This window comes from Leptidea sinapis, chromosome 27 (assembly GCF_905404315.1).
Source record: "Leptidea sinapis chromosome 27, ilLepSina1.1, whole genome shotgun sequence".
Taxonomy (NCBI): Eukaryota; Metazoa; Arthropoda; class Insecta; order Lepidoptera; family Pieridae; genus Leptidea; species Leptidea sinapis.
In genome coordinates this window covers 3,206,715-3,230,316 of record NC_066291.1, presented here as the reverse complement: position 1 = coordinate 3,230,316, position 23,602 = coordinate 3,206,715, and the positions used below count along the sequence as shown (strand labels likewise).

Below are 23,602 nucleotides of genomic sequence, written 5' to 3'. Positions count from 1 at the left end.
TCTAGGCATTATATCTGGTCCTGAAGAGTTGTAGGAAGGCAATTTGTCATAAATACTCGTAGTTCAAATTCAAATTCAAATATTTTTTATTCAAAATAGGATGTGACATCACTTATTGAAAGTCAAAAACTACCACCCATTCCAAAATGAATGCCTCAGACCTGAGAAGAACGGGCGCAACAAACTCAGCGGGTTTTTTTTTTCACCGAAAAAATATGTTTACAAAGTAATATTGTAATTTTAAAAAATTAAACTATTTAATAGACTGAGGGCGGTCACTCCATGCCCAATCTGTAGTATCATTAAGAAAGTCATTTGGGTTATAGTAACCTTTACCACACAAACGTTTTTTAACAATTGTTTTGAATAACGTAATACTTTTGTTTTGAATATTTTCTGGGATCTTGTTGTAAAAGCATATACATCGCCCCACAAAAGACTTACCAACTCGACTTAGCCGAGTAGTAGGCATTATAAGTTTATGTATGTTCCTGGTGTTAACATTATGTTTATGACAGTTTCTAGCAAATTCTCCGATGTGCCTATGAACATACATTGACAAATGACACAACTATAATAAAGCATAAATTAAATTCTAGTTTAATCTAAGGCGACTGACTAACGGCCGTTTTAAATAACCTATCTATCCTTAGTTTAACTTACTAGAGGTAGACAAAACTATCCTTTTACGCTTACTTACATTTCAATAACCTATTGACAGATAGCATTGGACCATAACTATATTGGACATAACTATGGATAGATAAGATCTTGTCATTAAACGGTGACAGCAATGTATCCGTAAGTTAAACTAAGGATAGATAGGTTATTGAAAACGGCCGTTAGAGGATGAAAATATAAGCGTAAGATAGACTCGCCAACATTTTCACTACCTTCACGTACGTTGAACTTACATAGGTACTGTGACAAGAACTCATTGTTATAAGGTCGGCCGTAAAGCTAAAGAATAAGATTGATTTAAAATCAAAACGCGAATGCAATCGAGATAAGAGAAGACATCATAGGGTGAAGTTGTGAAAGGGAAAGAATGTTAAGTAAACCTTAGATCATTGAAACCTGACTTTGATGAGAAGAGGTTCATCATTGACGACACTAAAAAGACAATCTAATTAGCCTTATTGTTTTTCCTCTAATGAGCTCAACTTTGTTTTTTCCATTTATTTATTCTATATTTAAATGATAACAGAACCGTAATAAAATGATGGATCATATCGAATTACATACTTTTGAGAATAAGATAGTGTTCGTATCAGCTGCGACGCACGACTGGAGCTGTGCTTCCTAATTTACAATTTACCAGTGGGAGTCTCCTTTGCACAGAAAGCCAATTAGATTATGGGTATTGGTACGCCTATTTCTGCCGTGAAACAGTAATGTGTAAACATTACTGTGTTTCGGTCTGAAGGGCTAGTGAAATTATTGGGCAAATGACACTCAAGGTGAATAGCGCAATTGTAGTGCCTTGAATTTTTGGGTTTTTCAAGAATCCTGAGCGGCACTGGATTGTTACGGGTAGCGCGTATCAATTACCATCAGCTGAACGTCCTGCTGGTCTCGTCCCTTATCTTCATAAAAAAAAATACAAGGTGTGAACTATGTTTGTGCTAAAACTTACAATCAGAATATCTATATGTATATATTAGCTCTGGAAATTCTAAAAAACTATATAATATATTTTTGATATTTCTTTAGCTCACACGTGCATTCACGCATTACTTCGTGAATAAGTAATTTGTAATTATATTCTAACATATTTTGTAAATAATTTTGAATATTTTTTAAGTGTTGTGCTTCACCGCTCTCCTTATCTGATATGTTAACTCATTATATTATAAGCTGTTTCGTTGCCGTTCTGTTTTGTTCGTTTAGACTCTTATATATGAAAAATAAATAATTTATATTTATTTATCTGTCCTTATTTGTATTAAATTATCTAATTTAACTTTTCTAATTATTTAAATATAAGAAAATATAATATTTTTTAACTTTTGTAGTTGTTTAGCTGTACATAAATGGTACAATGTATTTATAATAGTGAGTACGTAAGTGTATATTGCTACTAGTTGGAAAGTACCAACGGGTCAGCATAATAAAATTTAAGAGGGGGTGGTAGAATTGGAAACGGATATAAAACTATATCGCCGAGGCGTTTCGATACAACAGTTACTGTTTTACGATACAGTTCGCATCGTTTGAAATTATTTTAAGGGCATAAAAGATCTCGTTATTTCTTATAGGGGTCGGGATATAGACTTACCTATTCATTTGTGGATCATTTGGTATATCTTATGGTAGATATTTATAGTGCTGTTATTTTGTAAGCGTAAGTTATTTTGTATGAAACTTATTATTATCTAATATATAAAATTCTCGTGTCATGGTGTAAAACTTTGAACTCCTCCGAAACGGTTTGACCGATTCTCATGAAATTTTGAGTGCATATTGGGTAGGTCTGAGAATCGGACAACATGTATTTTTCATCCCCCTTAATGTTAAGGGTGGTCCACACGATTTTTTTTTTATTTTTTATGTTTGATTATGAGTCAGCATTAAAAATACATACAACTTCAAATTTTCACCCATCTACGATCAATAGTTACTTTTGTATCGCGATTTTAATATCGGCAATACAACGTTTGCTGGGTCAGCTAATTGTATATAGTATTAAATATAATTATGACATCATTAAACACCCAAATAATAAATTATTTTGAGAGAAAACTCAATAAAAGTTTTCCAAAAATGACTCAGTTTTAATAGGTATAATAAATATTGAGAATAAAAGGATATAAAATAAAATATAAGTACAAAATATGGCAGTCAGCCATGGCAACCGAAACATGAATGATGTCATGGCTCAATAGTCATCAGCGAGTCACTCACAACCACAGAACAGTTTAAAGAGATGTTTAATATTACTTGTTCTGTGCTCACAACCTGTGCTCACAACACACTCAGATTTCTAAGGCTCGCGCCTTAGAAATCATTATTAGATCACGATACACAGATTATTACGGTGACGTCATAATTTGTGTATGAAGTGAAGCTGTAAATGTTGACTTAAAAGAGTGACAGTGAGTTTCTTGCCACTTCTTCTCATCAAAGCTCAACCTTTTCCAAAGTGGTGGTAAATGTAAAAAGAAAAGAAAAGTTTTGACATTCACAAATGTCATTTCCTTGATCGACATGCGTAAGTTGTTTTGATTTGATTTAATATTAGGGTAAAAGAGAATTACTACGCAGACTGTACCAAGGTCAGACCCTTATTTTGTTTATAAGATAGATTATTTTGCATGGTCTTATACCTTGTTTCAATAGCTTTGTTATACATTCATTCATATGATCCTAATAATAAGCAATCTATTTATACTTGCAATTTTTTTTTTTTTTTTTTATTTAATTTTTAAATTAAATAAGTACACTTTTAACTTATTAATATATCTTGCCAAACTTCAACAGTTTGTTGGCAAGTTAATGCGCTTAAAAACATTTAATTATGTGTACATACTTAACTACTACGTACTATAATCTAAACTATTAGGACTTACAACTAAACATTATTAGAATTATTCAAATTAGACAAAAGAAAACATTTACTAAATCTATTATTGTATCTTGTTATTGTTGAATAACATTGAACAACATTCAGTGAGAGTTACTCAATGCTATTCAACAGCGAATTTTTCATCTTAAATTTAACTGCATTTTTATTTAGTTTGGGAACACTCCTCAGCCACGCTATCTCGTTGTATATGACTGGCACCACATATTCATTCAATCTTTTGCCGTAGTAATTTTTAATCTTTGGAACCATTAACTTTCCCTCCCTCACGCTTCTGGAGTTATATTTATTTTTTATAGGAACTTTCAAACTATCGTTAAAATAAAAATCTATTGCTATTTGGAATTTGGTTTTTAAATCAACAGGTAGTATTTTAGTTAGTGAATATAGTTTTCGATAATCACCTTTACAATTATTTTTATCTTTTTTGCTTACCAAATATTTTATAAATCTGGTTTGCAAGATATATACCTCTTTAGTATATGTATTGTAGGTACGACCATACACACCAACAGCGTAGTTGATAAGCGAATCAACTAGCGCATAGTACACAGTGCGAAGTGTTTGTTTATTATTTACGTACCTTAGCTGATAATATTTGCTTAAAATAGCTCTCAATTTTATGCATAGCGCGTCAATATGTAATTTTAAATTATAGTTCTTATCAACTACTAATCCTAAATATTTGTATTTTTCTACATATTCTATTGCGGAACAGTTACAATTTGCTTTATTTCGGTGTAGACATTCGTAAGTATGTCCTATTATAGGTATATTATTGTAGTTTATATTTTTTGCATTTCTGTTGTAGGTGGAAAAAAAATGCAAACACTTAGTTTTTTCTAGATTCAATATGATGCTGTTGTCATGCGCCCATTTTATAATATTTTCGAAATCGTCTTGGATTGCCATTTGTGCACTTTCTATGTTTTCAGACGCATATAATAGGCACATGTCATCAACATACATATAAATATTACATTTTTGCACGACGTTAACTACACTGTTGACAAGCATTGTAAACCCAATAGCGCCAAATACAGAGCCAGTCGGCACCCCTAGGGTCACCTTAGCCTCTTCACCAGTGGTTCCATTTATCATCGTGTTTATTGTCCGATTAGAGAGGTAGTTTCTGAACCACTGATTCATTTTACCCCCCACTCCGCATTCTTCCATGGCTTGCAGCAACACATCATGGTCTAAAGTTTCAAATGCCTTTTTGTAGTCTAGAAAGAGAGCTATTACCTGCTTTCCACTATTTAGACTATCATTTATAAAGTTGGAAAAGTTGTTAAGCGCTGTTTTAGTGCTGCGCCCCTGTCTGAAGCCGTGCTGGTGAGGTGTCAACATACTGAATTTTTCTAAAAAGGAGCAAATTTGTCCTACAATTATTTTTTCAACAATCTTATTTATCACTGATAATATTGCTATTGGTCTATAATTAGTATATTCGTAATGGCTACCACTTTTATAAACAGGTCTAATTAATGCACTTTTTAATATATTCGGATATAATCCAGTTAAAACACTAATATTTATAAAATGCGGTAAAACTGGACTAATCTTTTCGTTTATAAATTTTAAGTCTTTAACTCTTATCTTATCTATACCGGGAGATTTTTCAATATTAAGTCTGTTGATTATTTTATAAATATCCCTCGATGAGGGTTTAGCAAATCTGAAGGATACATTATTTAGATTTACATATGTCGTTCGGTCTAACAATTTCATATTACAAACATGTTTTAAATCTATGATTTCTTTCGTAAAACTTTTTGAAAATTCATCACAAATATTTATCAAATTATTGGTTTTTCCTATGTACTTCATAATTACACTATCTATATTAGGTTTCACCCTTCCTATCCAGCTATTAATATTCCTCCATATTTTCCTATAATCTCCTTTACATAATTCTATTTGACTCTGCCTATATTTATTTTTAGCAGCATTTATTTCTTTATTTACTTTATTTCTGAATTTTGTGTACTGTAATCGTTTGTTAATATTATTATAGGACGCTTTCCACGCGCGAAATAAAGCATCTCGTTTTAGAAGCATGCAGTATAAGTCTTTGGTAACCCACGGTTGAGGTTTTCGCTTCTGTTTTACTATAATTTAAATAAAAAATAATACTAATAATTTACAGAAAGAATCTTAAAAGCTAACATAGTCCCGCAAAACTGTTTGGACAGTTTGTCTGCAGGATCAAGTCTCTTGTAATACATTAGTGCTTATTAGAACATTGATTTTATACAAGTGTAATTAACAAATATTGATAAAAAATATAATAAAAAATCTAATTTTAATTTTAAGGCAGTGTTGACAATAAATATTTCTTAAGTTTAGTTTTAAATTTTCTTTTACTGATTTCTAGTCGGATGTCCTCAGGCAAGCTGTTTAATAGATAAGGTAGGCGTTTTTTCAAAGTCCTATCTCCGTAGTAGTTATTGATTCTAGGAACCTCGAACTTACCAGCGGACATCAACCGAGTATCGTGGTTGTGCTTAATTGGGTTATGTTCTTGATTATAGCTATAATCGCGCTGATCTATGGTACACCGTGGCGGGGCCCCGCCGGGGGGGCACATGCCGATTTTGAAAGGAGTAGAATAAGTGAGTAAGAAAACAGAAGTTCTATAAATATCATTTGACTCAATTCAGAGTAAAACAGGAAACAAAAAGTATCAAAACAGTTGTCAACTTTACAAATCCTAACATTTACGATAATCGTGGGATAAAAAAAGTTATGAAACACTACATCACGACACTATGGAAGTATTCAACGCCGTTTTTGTCCGACATAATCCAGTCGTAAACTTGAGAGATTTCGTCAAGAAAGCGAAGCAGGTGTAATCTACAAGGAAAAGCTTTATTTTTTATGTAACATTTGCACCTTATGACTTACTGAAGATATTTCTTGGGCCTTTTTCCGTTCTATACTGAGTTGATTTAGGTGACAGTCATCAGAATATTTTACGTATTACTTAAGGCAAACGTGTTTATCTTTTTGCTATATCTGTATAGCAAAAAGATAAAGCAGCTTATCATTATTGTAATATGTATATTATCGTCATCATACGCGGACTCACTATAGATTTAGTAAAGATCAATATTCTTAATTAAGAAGTACCATTACGGCAGCGCGGGAAAGGCAGTTCTACCCGTTTTCTGTCTGTGAATAGACTGCAATGATTATTCTTCTTGAGATTCCGGTGTGAGATCCTCAACACAGAGTTTTCAACGCCCAACACCTCAAATAGCTCGGCTTCAAAAAGCACCTTCTGTTAACGCTTACTGGTCTATATATATTAGAAATTTGTATGTTCATTAAAAAACATGGTGAACTTTTTAAACCAGCAAAAGACTATTCCATATTAGGATTAAAAGATCCAATCGCCTTCTGATGCCATACTGTAGAACAGCGCTTCATCAAAATAACGCAAATGTTATGTGTATTAGGGTCTTTAACCACCTTCTAAAGAATATTAGAGAGATGCCTAAAACATTAATGCATAAAAATTATGGCTAATAGATTAATGTTTTTATAGTTTAAAAGAATTCTTTAGCCAAAAATAATAGTATTAAAATGTTATTTTTTGAGAGGTATCTACAAGCTAATGTTTATTTTATACTATATTATTGAATTAAAGCTATGTAATGTGTATTAATGACGTATACATATAAAAATTTCAATATTGACTATCAAATATTTATTTCTATGCCGATATATTGGCGAATTGTGCTGTACACCTATTAATTGTTAACAACTATGTTACCACGATTCATACAAATAAATAATTTCATTACCAGTAACACCGATAATTCGAGGAGATTTGCTTGCGATTTCACTTTACATTTAGTTTGAAACAACTGGTTACTGCACCATTGAAAATCCTAGTCACCTTTAGTTTTGTGCCGTCTGTTGACTATATTGTGTCTAGATTACATACTATAACCCCTCCTTTGGGGATGTCATCATTTGCTCCCAGATCTTTGCTCCTAGTTCCACCGCTTGGGATATTACAGGTCTGCAGATTGAAATGAGATGCGGTCCTTCTTTGCATTCTAAACATAGATGCTACAATTTACTTTTCGCTGAATAATATAGATCGCTGCTGATGTTTGTTGCCGTGGCTATGCAATATATGGTACTTTTCATTCCAATATTATCGTGGCCTACCGGTGGCAGATCTCAACATTCATTCAACGACCTTACCTTCAAAATAGCCTCGTACAAAAAACAAGCGTGGGGTCAATATGGTGGCATTTAGGGAATACCAGAAACCTATAAAGCAGTAAAATCATACATCCAGGTTCCCAAGTACTCATGCATTCTGATCATCAATCAATTTGAAATTCGGTCACTGCACAGGGAAGACGCAGCAGATGCAGCAAAGCAGGTCTTGGTTGTCCACAAAACGAATCTCCTTGGCTCTTTTTTCGCTTCCAGCCTGACGATGTCGATGATTGTAACTAAAATTCTTCACATCTTGGAAATTCCTATATCTAACGGATGATAACATTCCATGATAGTCTACCGATATGAGTTCAAAACTGGTGTCGACCCGCCGTTTTCAACTATGCTTAGTATCACATGTAGTCCCCAAATCATGGAATAAGGTATAAGTGGCAGCGATCACTAAAAACCGCGAATACTTCCTTGTTGGATACCTCCAACTACCGCTGTTTTTTCAAAGTTATGGAGTCAAATATCAACGTCCAGCTTGGGATACCTGGAGAAGGACACGCTCACAAGCTATCGATCGATCGATAAACCAAATTTTACTTAGGGTTAGCTTTATGGTTGATCGGAACACCAAGGTAAGTATCACCGTTGGAATGCTCTGCCTAAAAATTATAAAAAATAATTAAAGTTCAATTCTATGATTCCCTCCGCTTGGTTTGAAGCAAATCATTATTATATGGACACGGGGTATGCTTTTACAGCATCTGTGCGAACATCTCTCAAGATAGCGTTCACGAAATACATTTACTTGTTTCTGAAATCGATATTGTTTCGAAATGGGACTGGCAAAATTTAATCAAGGTTAACCCTAAGAACACACAGACTTTTTGTTCAGTGTTAAGTCGTCTCATATTGTCATATCTTCGATATAATATAATGACCAAATATTATATAATATCAACATATTATTCAAACGGATGCTATTTTGTATGATATATCGATTCACGTTAAATACAGAAAAAAGTCGGTGACACAGCCAAAACGTAATTTTTTCATGGTGATCAAATCAAAATTAATGATTATTTAAGAACGCGTAATCTTCAAAGACCCTAACAAACGCTTGCACATAATATTTCGGGTCATCCTTTGATATTATTTTCGGGTATCGCTTTGTAAGTGAGATAAAAATGTCGAGGACACGGGAAAGGATTACTGTATTATACTTATGAAATTTTCCTCGACACCCAAATTTTGTATTGTAAGCCCGAAATTTCCTTTTATTGTTGTCCGCACCTATTGTGTGTAGAATTTTGTTAAAAATACTTTATTAACAAGGGAGAAGTTTTGAAGTGTGATGAATTTATTACAGCATTGTATATTTTTTATTTTGGGCTTATTTTTCTAGTATATAAAATTAGAAATATTAAGGTAACCCTACATACTACAGGTGGAGGACTTTGTTTTACAAAGTCCTCCGCCTCGTCTATCTGTTCGCGATAAACTCAAAAACTACAGCACTGATTTCGATTTATCACCAATGGGTAGCGTGGTTTTAGAGGAAGGTTTAAGTATATAATTTGTTATGTTTTTGTATATTATATGAACGGTATTTGTTGGAGGTACAGGAACAAAATAGTGTTTGGTGTAATTGTGTATCTTATATAGGTCTACAGAAAAGTCCACCATGGAATAATATATCTATTTATTATGTATCCATTTTTTTGTTCTAATGATTGAACAGGGTCTGTCGGGTAAGCCGGTTATTTATATAATTATTATCATAACTTGTCAGGTTCTCAATGCTCGAGAGTGTTATTAATTTCTTAACACACAGTATTATTCATATGTAAGTAATATATTATTATGTTTTTGAGCTGTAAAAGAACTGTACCAGAACAAAATTAACGCTGTCAAATTTAATCTTAATATTTTTTCAGTAAAGGGTGGCCTGCTTCTATACGTATACTCGACGATAGGAAATGTAATAAATAAAAATAGTTTAAAAAACTAAAAAACACGATTTGGTTGAAAAGATAATGGTTAAAATTTAAAATGAACATCAATTCCTGCCCAAAATCTACGAAGTTTGAACGAAATTCGGCCTTTTAAAGTGGGTCAAATTGCACCCATATAAGTCGGTTACAAACAAACATACATTCAGGTAAAGCAAATAAAAAGTGTCTTAAAAGGCTGGATGTCAGAGATAAGACTTGTACGAAGGTTGGAGGATGGAAGTTGAAGGGGACTGTAAGAAGCTAAGGAAATATGTTTGAACTTTGGTAGACGGATTTCAATGATCTCTGGTTTACAACCATTTTACTATACATTTTTATTCCAAAAGGATATAAGTATCTTCAGCTTACTTTTTTTAATTATTAATATAAATACTCCTTATATCATATCAAACTTTATTACCATATCATATTATGTATCCCGTTGCACTTTTTAAAGCGATAAATAAAAAATTAGAACAATTTTCATATAGTTGTAGCTAGACAAATGAATTGAGGTGAAATTGTAATTAAATATAATTAAGTTAATGTAAGTTGTTAAGAAATAACCCCAAAACACAGCGGCATCGCATCATAGTCGGATTTAATATTCATATCTTTCTTGTCTCGTAATCACTTGTCTTAAATAATTTATAGACAGACTAAGACTGCAGTGAATATGTCGAAAAATAGGGGCAAACCGTTAACCTCTTTTTTCAGCAACGCACACTCACTGTAACAAATAGCCTAACAAACCGCGAATGTATAACGTAGCTGTCATGCATACTAAAGTTATAAACCTGGCCTGTTTTCGTGCGTTGCCTAACAGCAAGAAGCTCTATCTAGACGTATAAATTTAATTATCTAAGCCTCTTATCATGTAAGTAAATGACATACGTAAAGTATTTAGTAGATTCAAAATTTTTTTTTTGACATTCACGAGTGTCATTTCCATGACGTTTACATGAATAAAGTGATTTTGATTTGATTTATGGACAATTACAATAAAGGATATTATGATAACATAAACGTGGTCTATATATAACTTAAACAAATTAAGATTAAAGGTTTATTAAAAGCATATATAACTTTGAATATGTTCTTTACGTCTAGAATACTTCAAAGTACTTTGAACAATGCCTAAAAATGAATATTTTGCTACTTGAGACAGCTTCAAAGTACCTGCACAGTATTTGCTCGAATCTCTCTTATATTAAACAAAAATTACCCAAAGGAAACATTTTTATGTATATTCTGGAATGTTCTGAAAACAGAAGTTTCAAGATCCGTTACAAGTGCCCACTTATATATAAGTGCGTTTCTAACTCTTTCTCGAGATTAAATTTTATGTTGATTTTATTCAAATTCATTTTATGAATTGCATTTTTTGTCAGCACTATTTCGAATTTGACATTTGAACAGCAGGGAAACTTTTAGAAATGAGAACGGCATCTGGTGTACCGCCCTATTAAAAGAATGTTTTTGGTTTATATTTTCCCAACTTTAGTATTTCGCAACTGGCTCTTTTTTCAGTTTTTCAAATATTTTTTTAAAGTAGGGGAAAGAAGATAATTAAATAAAACTCAATTTACAAAGAGAAACGGAACGCCATTATTTAAATAATTTTACAACCCATTTTCGGGGATGCCCATAGATTGTTTTAAAAATTCTTGCAAGCCAAAAAAAGAGCAACTGTCATGTCAAAGTGAAAATCAGGGTATTTGAATTTCACATTTGCAAAAACGTGAAACTCTATTTACTAGCTGTTTTATGTCGTGTACTGTGTGTTTTTTGAAACATTGGCTTATTTATTACTACATATTTTACCAACGACGTTGAGTTGAGTTTGTGCTCCTTCGTTCAAAAAACTGTATAGTTTGCGAAAGGACTCTGTGTTTTGTTAATACGTCTTATTTTGTGCTGTGATTGTGGAGTCGAATCTGAACTATTGCAGCAAAAATGCCGATCGTACGTGTGACAGAGAGCAAATGGCAGCAAAAAATTCAATTGTTGCAGATGGTACTCTTGGGGACCCTGATCTTCCGTCAGAGCAAAAACCAGCCATTACAATCGCAGACGCAACATACTTATACACTCAGAGGAGTTCCAATTATTTGCTTCAAACTTTGGCTGACTTGATAGTTTTTGCTTGTGGCACCTATCAAATAAAGCAGGCGCGTTCATATGTCGGTGAACATTTCATGTTTCACGGTATTTACACATTAGAAGTGAACCGTGACCAAATACCTGGATTGCAGGGAATAAATCTAATGCTGCTTCGGGCAAATATAAAGTCTCGCCACTCTTCAGGAAAAACATACTTTCTTTTTATTGTAACTGAAGTAGGTAATCGTGGCAGAGAACCAATAATAAGTTATTATTGCAACTGCATTGTAGGGCTGAGAACTGTGGGGTGTTGCTCCCATGTGATGAGTATCATCTGGTACCTGGGCTATGCACGCCATGAGGGAGTGACGCGACCAGCTAACTTCTTGGATGACGTTATTTTAAGAGTGTAGTTGATTGAATAGGCGCCGCTATCCATACGTTTCTATACTACATGTAGATAAGTTATGTCTCAATAAAGACCATTTAATGAAAAGCTGTTTTTGTTATTCAAAATATGCAAGTAGTATATTATGTAGTAGTAGTAGACTGCCTGGTGGGAGTACTAAAGTATCCTAGAACATGAGAAAATTGTGGTTTTACACGAAGAAGACCGCTATTGCTAGTTGAGCAGTAGGTAGCATTTAACAGACTTCAAAAAGGGATTTTTTTTATGGAATAGGAAGACAAATGAGCGTACGGGTCACCTGGTGTTAAGTGATCATTGCCGCCCACATTCCCTTGCAACACCTTTTGAACAACACCAACTTTTTGAAGGTACCCATGTCATATCGTCCCGGAAACACCGCACAAGGAAGCTTCTCAGTTCGACGCGTATAAATATATATTTTGGTTCAATTATGTTTCTTGCTTTTTTATCTGACCGTTTATTTATACATATACATATGTATGTAAGTGTGTATATTAGAATGATTTTGTTTCAATTATTTGTGTAGGTATTGATCTCTAAAAGTCAAGCAAACGGGGTCGTAACATAACCCCAAAACTTCTTAAAAAATAAACTTAACATATGACTCCCAACTTTATAAAAAAAAAGAAAATTAATACCACATATTCTAATACAATAATCTATTAAATGTAAATATTTCATGTTTCAACACGACTTTTTTTTGGTGTACGAGACTTCCACTGAAACCTGCCATTCACCTTTATTTTTGTATGTCTTTAAATACTTATTTTGCGAACATATAATAGAAAGCAAAAGGGTGGACGATAATTAAGGTAAGGTCACAGGAGCCGATGGATGCGGACAACGGAAAATCGGTTTTCTTAACGACTTTTGAGGCGAAGTCCAATTGTGAACGTCTGTTGGTTGATGACGGTATTTCAACGTCACTTCCATTTTTGCAAAGAACTTTCATCATTGGTGTTTCAAGGGCAATGTGATAAAAGCATTTTTCACTGAAGAAGGTAACTAAGGTATTTATTACTTATTAGGGCACCTATTTCTGCCGCAAAGCACTTATGTGTAAGCATTACTATGTTTCTGTATGAAGGGCACTATAGCTAGTTAAATTACGGGGCAAATGAGACTTAACATCGTATGTCTCAAATTGACAAGCGCAGTTCTAGATCCGCTCAGGATTTTTGGGTTTTTCAAGAATTCTTAGTGGCACTGCATTGTAATGCGCAGGACATATCAATCAATGTGATAAAAGCATTTTTCACTGAAGAAGGTAACTAAGGTATTTATTACTTATTAGGGCACCTATTTCTGCCGCAAAGCACTTATGTGTAAGCATTACTATGTTTCTGTATGAAGGGCACCATAGCTAGTTAAAGTACGGGGCAAATGAGACTTAACATCGTATGTCTCAAGTTGACAAGCGCAGTTCTAGATCCGCTCAGAATTTTTGGGTTTTTCAAGAATTCTTAGTGGCACTGCATTGTAATGCGCAGGACATATCAATCAATGTGATAAAAGCATTTTTCACTGAAGAAGGTAACTTAGGTATTTATTATTTATTAGGGCGCCTATTTCTGCCGCGAAGCACTAATGTGTAAGCATTACTATGTTTCTGTATGAAGGGTACCGCAGGTAGTGAAATTACGGGGCAAAAGAGACTTAACATCGTATGTCCCAAGGTGACAAGCGCAGTTCTAGATCCGCTCAGAGTTTTTGGGTTTTTCAAAAATTCTTAGCGGCTCTGCATTGTAATGGGCAGAGCGTATAAATTACCATCTGCTGAACGTCCTGCTCGTCTCGTCCCTTATTATCATAAAAAAAGCTGGGAAATGTTTATGTTTTTCCTATTATTGTCTTTTCTTTTCCAATAAATTAATAGCAAGAATAAAAGGAATTGTGTTATTATACTGTAAGTGCAATAAAACCCCAGTAATTCTTCTGGTGTCCCTAACCAGCATTGACAGCGGGTATGACATTAAATAAGGTGAAACGACGCGTTATCGGAATAAGTTACCGATATCGGGTTAATTACCCGATATCGCATCAAGATTATTGAAGCAGCCAATGAGATTTACTTTATGCAACAAAACGCAAAATTTAGGGAATAGATTATGAAGCAACAGCATCCTAAAAATTAATTAGAACAAGAATGACTATATTAACACGACTCATTGTCGTATTCTTTCAAGTGGCCGGAAATAATAATAATATTGACACACTTTTTACACAAATAATCTTGCCCCAAGTTAAGCATATATAGCCTGTGTTATGGGTTACAAGACAATGATATATTTAATACAATATACTTACTTAAACATACATAAATTCATATAAACATTCATAAATACATTTAAACATCCATGACTCGGAAACAAACATCCATATTCATCATATAAATGCTTGCACCTACCGGGATTCGAACCCGGGACCTCTAGCTTAGTAGGTAGGATCGCTAACCACTTGGCTATACAGAAAATGATTCATGATTTCTATTTATATTTATATTTTTTTATGAGTGTACCTGTCGTCCAAATACAAGTAGTCAGTGATAACAGAACTTCATTTCCTATAATTTTCATCGTTTCATACAATTAAATTTCATATTCTTGGGAATTTTGATCTGGCGTGTATTCAGTATTTGGTATCTCCAAACCATATTGACCATGTAGCATAATAATATTAATAATATTGAGCATGTCTATCGGATATAACTAATCTAGCTTTAAGTTTAAGTCTGAGTCACTTACAATATAATATTTTATTTTATTAATCTGGTTGCAAAATGTCTGCTTCCCGAACAGTAACACACGAACACCAAAATAGTTCTGGAGGGATTCATCTGGTCCTATCCGCTGATATCCACTATAGTATCATAGGCCACAAGGAATAGCTTTGCTAAACGGATGTGTGACGTTTCTCCATAAGCAAGTAGTAGTCAAAGAACTTTCAACCACGTCCAACCAAATTGTACAATTGCGCGGAATTTCCGGGCCAATACGACATGTGTATAATTCCTCTGGAGTTTCAAGAGAGGATGTGCAACGAAGATTTTCTACTATTATGTGACCAGTGACCAATGAAAATGAGATGAAAAATCACAAAAATGTTACCAAAACTGAAAATAATAAAAAAACTTCTTCAAAATTATATTAACAATATGCACACATTATTACGATCAATTCGAATCGCTTGAATTTCTTAGTTACGATACGATAAGACTAAGTTTTCCGGAAAGTTAAACGAGGATGAACACGAAAATAAACAGCACATAACAAGCTGAAGCTCGCGCCGTTAACTTTCAAAGCTTCTTTTAGCTTTAGAGTTTAAAAATGGTGATTTTTCACGATTTTCAATTCGAGCTCATATTGCTCACCTTTAGTGTTTTGAAAAATAATGTATGATGTATTTTTCTAAGTATTATTATTATTATATGGAAATATAACTTTCCAATAAATATTGTGAAGTATAGATTATATTTCATTTACAAAGCATATGCAGTGTTAAGAATTGGTTTTATATTATTATAAACCTTTTCTAAGTAACAATGTTATTTAATATTTGGTTTATCTTAAAACACAATGACAACGCAAAATTTAATTTTAACAATATTTTATTTATTGTCTCTTTTTTATATTTACCTCTCATCTAAATTTATTAGTTTTATAAGTGATATTTTTGGGATATATTTTATAAATGGTATATTTGTATTTGTTTGAAAAATAAATAACGCGTCGTATTGATCAATAAACAAAACAAATTATCCAATAAAACAAGACATTTTAAGCATGTATACCTTAACTTTAAGTAAAAGGCCTGTGATTCCTCTGGTAATGCAAGAAAATGTTGGCAGCGGTGATAACTTAACATCAGGTTACACGATCCTTACGCTCGTTTATCCTTCACTTCATTGAAAATTTTCAGCCATTCTGTCCTTTACTATATTGGGATTCTGAAAATCAATGAAATTTTAACTATCTCTAGCTGAAACCGTTCAAATTTCTCAGAATACCTTATTATAATTTAATAGGTATATGTGAACATAGAGTCAAAGTAATAGTAAAATAAACTTTATTCAATTGGGCATAAAAAAACGCTTTTGAATCATCACTATAATTAAATATTTCTTCTAAATAACTGAACCTGCCACCAAAAGTGGAGCTCGAGAGAAGAACAAACAAGAAATTCAACAGCACTCTTTTCAATCAATAAAGTATTTTACATAAGCTGCTATATAGATAACAGTTACAATTAGTTTAGAAGGCAGCATTCAACATATGAATCATGTTCATGGTTAAAAGCGTTTCAAATATCGAATATTTCATAAAAAGTTATAAAAAATATACCGTAAACCTTAAGAGCTTGAATACGATGTTTGTGGAAGGATGCTTAGTGAACATGATGGTCGTGATTACTGTCATATTCAGTAATCACAACCAACTAATCCAATCATCCAACAAATACAGAAGTTGGTATTCTCGAATGAGTTTTTCTTTAATTTCAAAACACAAATATCTATTTAATTAATATCTCCCTTCATCTATCAATATTAATTCTATTTACAGCAAGGATATTAGTAATATTAAGAGAAACATTAAAACCCCTAGAGGACGCCCCAACTAATAAACTAAAATCATAATTTGTGTTAGTTGCCTCGACTGTAATCTTGTCTCTCAGGACTTTAAGTATGAAATTACGACAGCGTGCTACCAACGAAATGAGATTCTACATTATTATAGATAAACAGTGTGGCCTGAGAACCAACCATCCAGTCTAAAGGAAGAGTTATCCTTGGTTTTAGATGGAATAGCTTAAATTTGCAAAGAACTCTGTATAATCGAGCAGAAAGAAACTTTGAAAACAATTAAAACAGGCAGTTTCAGTGGAAAAGATCACATGACCAAGAGAGTGCTTGATATTAACACCAGGCCGAGAGGAAGAGGAAGACCTTGATTATCATGGCAATGATCTACAAACAGCCCAGATAGATCTGCAAATAACTCAGGACCGAACATCCTGGTGAAGATCAATAAAAAAGAGAGCCGAAATAAAATGGAATAGGGCGAAAATAAAGGAGAAAGAAGAAGAGTTTCTCCGCGTCCGTTCGATACGTACAGTGAAATATGATTTAAGTGCTCCTTGAGTGTTAGCATCACTCTTTTAATTATCTCATGTTACAAAAAGGCATGAGCGTCAGTAAGCAATACTTGTTTTTTTGTTTAGAGAACGCCGGAGGTCGTGGGTTCGAGTCCCGCATCGTTAATAAAATTTTGTTTTTCAAATTTTATTTGTTGAAACTAGACAATTAGATGAGTTGGTACAATAGTAGCAAAGATAGCTTTAATTATTTCATGTCTTTGTTTATTAAACAATGAATTAAAATAAACTCATATAGAAGGAGACATAAATGCCAGACCCAATTACCTCCATTACGAAAATACAGAGTAAAATAAACAAAACGCGCTAATTTTAATATGTAATTAGTACTGAAGTCCGCAGCTTTAAAGTATTATTAACATTTAATTGCAAATATGTAAAGTGTTATCCAACGTAACGATCTGTTGAAACGTTTTATTTTGATAAATTGAAAACTCATGTGAGTATATATATTCTGACATGTGAAAGATAGGATTCGTTCCAATTAAGCCAATTATAAACTTGTTTCAATACTCTTATTAATAATAACTTTGCTTTATTTAAGGTTATTTTCTCTTTCGCTAGCATATATAAAATTGACTTTGACTTTTGACTTTGGATGTAGATTTAACGGGGGTTAGATATTTATATTAAATTCTTATTTTCAATTTAGCTTTATAACATACAATTTAATAATAATTTGTGACACAATAACAGTAGTAGTAGATTGTTACTGCTCTACTTATACTCTCGTGATCCATAGGGATCATTTAAAGGCATATAATATTTTTTTTGGTAAACGAGCGTACGGGAATCACAAGAGCGTTGCTGGCCTTGAAGAAAGGTGTGTGCGCTTTTTTTGAAGGTACCCATGTCGTATCGTCCCAGAAACACAAGGAAGCTTATTCCACAGCTTGGTAGTACGTGGAAGAAAGCTCCTTGAAAACTGCACTAGATGTTATGGCTAGAAATAAAATTTAATAAAAAGAATTTATGGCGTGTCGTGCGAAGGTAGGATTCGGCGGCAGGAATCAGGTGAAACAGCTCTTCGGAACACTCTCCATGACAAATGCGATAGAAAATACACAATAATAGGAAATAAGAAGATATAAGACCGTACATATCACCAGATACAATGCATATTCTGTTGCTGAACCCAAGGAATAACAAGCGTGATGCCTGCCAGCTTGTGAGGATCAAAGAAGTTTATTCTACAATTTTCTTGAACTTTTAAGAAAAGTTGAAAATTACACTATAAAGGAGCACATACAGATAGCATATATATGTATGTATATCCTCCTCAGAAATAAGTTAGAGGACTTTTTATTGATAATCAGTGCCAATCCCTCTATCGTGGAGTGCAACTTTCACAATAGGTGCAGCATTATAAAAATATAATATGTCGCCATGCATATAATTTGCGCAATATGTACCATTTCATATTTGTGTGGGTTTAGCGACCTTGAACTTTTCCCCTCTTGAAAGTGCTCATTGTGCATACAGAAGTAATCTTTCCAAAAACATCATCTGCACGTGTGGATTTCTATATAAATATTGATGCTCGTGTTTCTTTTGCGATTATCATTAGCTTTAGACAAAAGCAACATTACTTTTGAAGTGTAGAATAATATTACGTTGCTTACAAAAATATCACATGTCATCGAGATATGCATCATTTCAGCCAAGACGCAATACATACAGGTGGGTCGAGAGATTTGGATGCCAGCTGGTGAGTCAGTGCAGAGTCTAAATATAACTAAAACTATGATTTTTATAGATTTTAGAAGGACGCCTTAGTTTCTTAAGTTTTTACTAAGTCGTCATGATCAGCTATGAAACACTCATTCGGATATAGTCGGCATAATTAGCATTCTGTTTAGGTGTCAGACATTTAATATTGTTTACGTGTGTACATATGAAGTCGTGAACCCAACACACACGGGTGTGAGATTGTGTGTTAAATAAATAATGCCACTTAATGAATGAATGAATGAAAATTCTTTATCGCACTATAATATAGTTACAATTTGTAAATATAAAAGTTATGGAAGCACAATTAGATGACCTTATCGCTACTCAGCGATTTCTTCCAGGTAACCTAAAGTTGTTGGAAATTTCATATACAACTTGACAAAAGGCATTAAATTAACATACTATAAGATATAATATATACATACATATAAACTTTTAGATAAACGCACAAAAGGAGAGGCAAAAATAAAAATTAAATGAATTTAACAACTATAAAAATAATAAGTAATAGTATAACCACTATATATTTTCACCAAACGACTTGTTCCAAGAAATAGGTTTCTATTAAGTTCTTGAATTTATTGAGTATCTGAGCTTTTTTAATATAAAATCGGTATAGAATTCCGCCGTCTGATAGCCTCAACAACCAATAAATTTAAAAAGACGGTACTGTAAAGAGATACACATAAAATTCGATTAAAAATCGCTCATGAGAATTACCCAAATAAACAAACCTTTGCTTTAAAACTGGGGAGTTTTTCGGATGAAACGAATACATAACAGAAGAGAAAGAATCTGACGAAATCGGAAGTCACTTAAGCCTTGCCCGTAACTTAAATATGAAGGTAATTGCAAAATTTTGAAAATACTCATGTTTGCTAAGTTGCTTCAGTAATATTAAGATTGCCAATATTAAATATAGTTAAACGAATATCAATGTTATAAATTAAAATTATATTAAAACATAAATATGAAGTGAAAATATCATTTCCAAGACCTAAATAAAATCGCCACAAGCGTGCATTATTCAATTTATGGAGTTATTAATCTGTTTCGTCCCGTAGGTGTCCCTTTTCCGTGATGGACTTTGAATATCAATCTGAATGATACCCAGCGGAAATAAAAGAAATGTATCCTTCGAATTCGCGTTCTTTTGTTACAAATTACTTTTTTGCTAAGTCGATAAAAGTTGTGAATTTTATTCGTATCAAAAATTGTTCGTACAAAATGTCCTAAGTATTTTTTAAGTACAAATTTGTCATGGAAGTTAAATTTGATTACTATTAATTGCAGAAGCCATGGGTAAATGTTTTGATTTTATTATTTTCATTGTATTTTAAAAAACAAAGTATTGGTAAGTCGTAGTATTAACGTGCTACTAAAATAAGTTAGCTAGAGTTCAGAGTCCTTCATAGTTCTTGGTCTTGGTATTAACTTTTACAGTAAAATACCAGATAGTATACTAGGACTCACTGAGCACAATTTCGTGAAATATATTAAAGTTTCTTTGACAAAGAAGACTTACTTAATACCAGTGGGAGGCTCCTTTGCACAGGAGACGGCTATATTATGGGTGCCACAACGACGCCTATTTCTTCCGTGAAGCAGTAATGTGGTAAACATTACTGTGTTTCGGTCTGATGGACGCCGTAGCAAGTGAAATTACTGGGCAAATGAGACTTAACACCTTATGTCTCAAGGTGACGAACGCAATTGTAGTACCGCTCAGAATTTTTGGGTTTTTCAAGAATCCTGGCACTGGGTAGGGCGTATCATTTACCATCAGCTGAACATCCTATTTTCATAAAAAAAAGACTTAATATATAGAGGATAAAGATTCACGGATATTGTGTCTTTTTGCGCAGGCCACCTAAAATTGTATAATATTATATTAAATAGGCTAAGTTATTCTATGATTTATAAATGTGCTGGTTTGTAATCAGTTCTTCGCCTCCTGTCAAAATCCCTTTACGAACTGACGTAACTTCATATCGTTTACCAAGTGTTTTCGCAATATGTTATGTTATTGTCACTCACTGTGCTAAATAAATATATTTCTATCTCTACTGTTTTGTTTTAATTATTTTAAAACTGTGGTGACGTATCCATAATTTACGAGTAGGACGTAAGGACGGACGAACGTAGAACTTGATGGTAAGAGACACGCCCAGCCTATATAATGTAGTGCCTCTCAAAATTCCTGATTGAACCCTGAATTTGACATCAATGTGGTGTTGTCTATGGTAATTAAAACTTAGAAAAAATGTTGATATCAACGTTTGTTTACATTTTGGCAATTTGTTAAAAAAAACTACGTTAAAAAACCGACTTCAAAAAGTAAAAAGTATAAAATAACTTAAGATTTAATTCAATACACCTCATGAAAACTTGATACCTTTAATATTAATAAAATACTCTTATTTTTACTCCGAAAAATGCTGTTTGAAACTCTATTTTACGTTCTTGTGTGATAATGAAATATTGTAAAAAAAATTGTTAGCTATGAATGATAGGTAACCTAAGATAATTAACTAAGCAAATAATAATATTTTATTATCAACGAAACGATGAAAACTCCTATAAAATCTGCAAAACATAATAAAATTACATTGTTCACGTAAACATGAATTTTCATAACAAATGTTCATAAAATGAAAACTACTAGGCCACACTATGTGAAACTTTTATGTGACCAAATGGCAACGATTCCACATCAAACTAAAGAATCACGTAAATTGGTTCATAAATCTCAGCGTAATCGGTGTACATACAAAAAAAATACCAATCGAATTGAGAACCTCCTCCTTTTGAAGTCGGTTAAAAATGGCCATTGCTAGCACGTCCTTGTGAAAAAACCTCATTTTTAATGTTACTCTATGGGAAACCTTTTGAGGCCGCCTAAAAACCAAAACTCAATTTTAAGCTTCTCTCATTAAGATCTTTCCAACGATATATTATGGGGGTCTGTACCTATTGTGGCTACTGAGAAATAAAATTTGCAGCGCTGTATTTTTGGTTTTTTATCGAGGAGGAGTGGGACAAATCAGTGTATGGGTCATCTAATGTTAAGTGATCACCGCCGCCCACACTATCTTGCAACAATAGAGAAATTGCCAGCCTTTTAGAAAACTGTACGCTTTTGCTATATATATATTATATGGAAATAAAATCAAACATGCGGTGGCACAATAGAATAAATAACCTTTAACTCTCATCGCAGTTCCCCCAGTTTTATCTTTGCCCGCCACGTACCAATGCGTTTCCCCTTTTTTTACGACGCTTTATTAGGTCGGCAGCGCTTTTGTGATTTATTTGATGTTAACAGTACGTACACCTTCCTTAAACGCCGGCAACGCTCCTGTGATTCCTCTGTTGTTGCAAAAGAATGTGGGCGGCGGTGATCACTTAACACCAGGTAACCCGTACGCTCGTTTGTCCTCCTTTTCCATAAAAAAAAGCATGGGCAGCGGTGATCATATAATATGAGATGACCCGTATAGCTCGTTCTTCCTGACGAAAATTCGTATTAGGAGTAAGTGCTATTATTAGTAAAAATATATTTATACATATTTTATATATTAAAATAATAATAACTAATTATAGTATTTATTAATATATTATAATTTACATCTCACACATAAACATAACGTGAACAATATAAAATTACCGCAAATGAGCCTCTGTTAGCTATTAACAGATATAATATTAAACTGTAGGTTGACAGGTGTTAAATGGCCTTGGACAATACTACAAGCTCAAAGTAAAAATAATTTCAACGGTTTTTTAAGATCTGAGATCAACCTATATTTATACATACTTAGCTAAAGGTATTGATAATACTTCTGAATGAAATTTAATACAGAAAAAACCTACAAATATATAACTTTTTATCAGACTAATAATAAAAAAAGACAACTAATTAAGACTAATAATTTAATTGATATTTTATGTAAGAAATTGCTGAATAGTAGAAATAAAATTGAACTGACCTTCTGCAATTTTCTTCTCATTTTGATTAATACTAACACAAAATCACTAAAACCGCAAGTATATTACATTGTGTTCACTCACTAAACGCGATAGCACTCTAATACTAAGAGTCTGTGAGTGTTCACGCGCACTCTAAAAAAAGATGAAACTATTCAGCTGTGCGATATTTAAGAGTCGCGTCGACGTCATGTATTAGGTATTTCGTTGATTCTGTAACAAAGCTGTAACTAATCTGTTTTAATTCTAAGGTATTTGAAAAAGTGGGTCATTTAAAAGTCAATACCTCACTTCCAATGTTTAACAATTTTGAAAATCATAAAGGTTCAGATTAGTGTGAAAAATTGTTTAAAAAACGATAACCCATCATACAGAAACAAGTCGATAAGCGAATGCAAATTAGTTTTTACTTCCAATATTTCTTCATAAGTCTAG

The 23,602-nt window shown here is 33.0% G+C and overlaps 1 protein-coding gene across 2 annotated transcripts in view; it reads right to left on the bottom strand.

The window, feature by feature from the left end:
* Positions 1-23,319, bottom strand: part of LOC126972746 (RING finger protein nhl-1) — a 132,098-nt gene extending 108,779 nt beyond the window's left edge. For both annotated transcript variants that reach the window (XM_050819757.1, XM_050819760.1), the window contains exon 1: positions 23,170-23,319. The gene's annotated coding sequence lies outside the window, so the exon portion shown is untranslated. The remainder of the gene's footprint in view (positions 1-23,169) is intronic.
* Between the last annotated feature and the right edge of the window lie 283 nt (positions 23,320-23,602).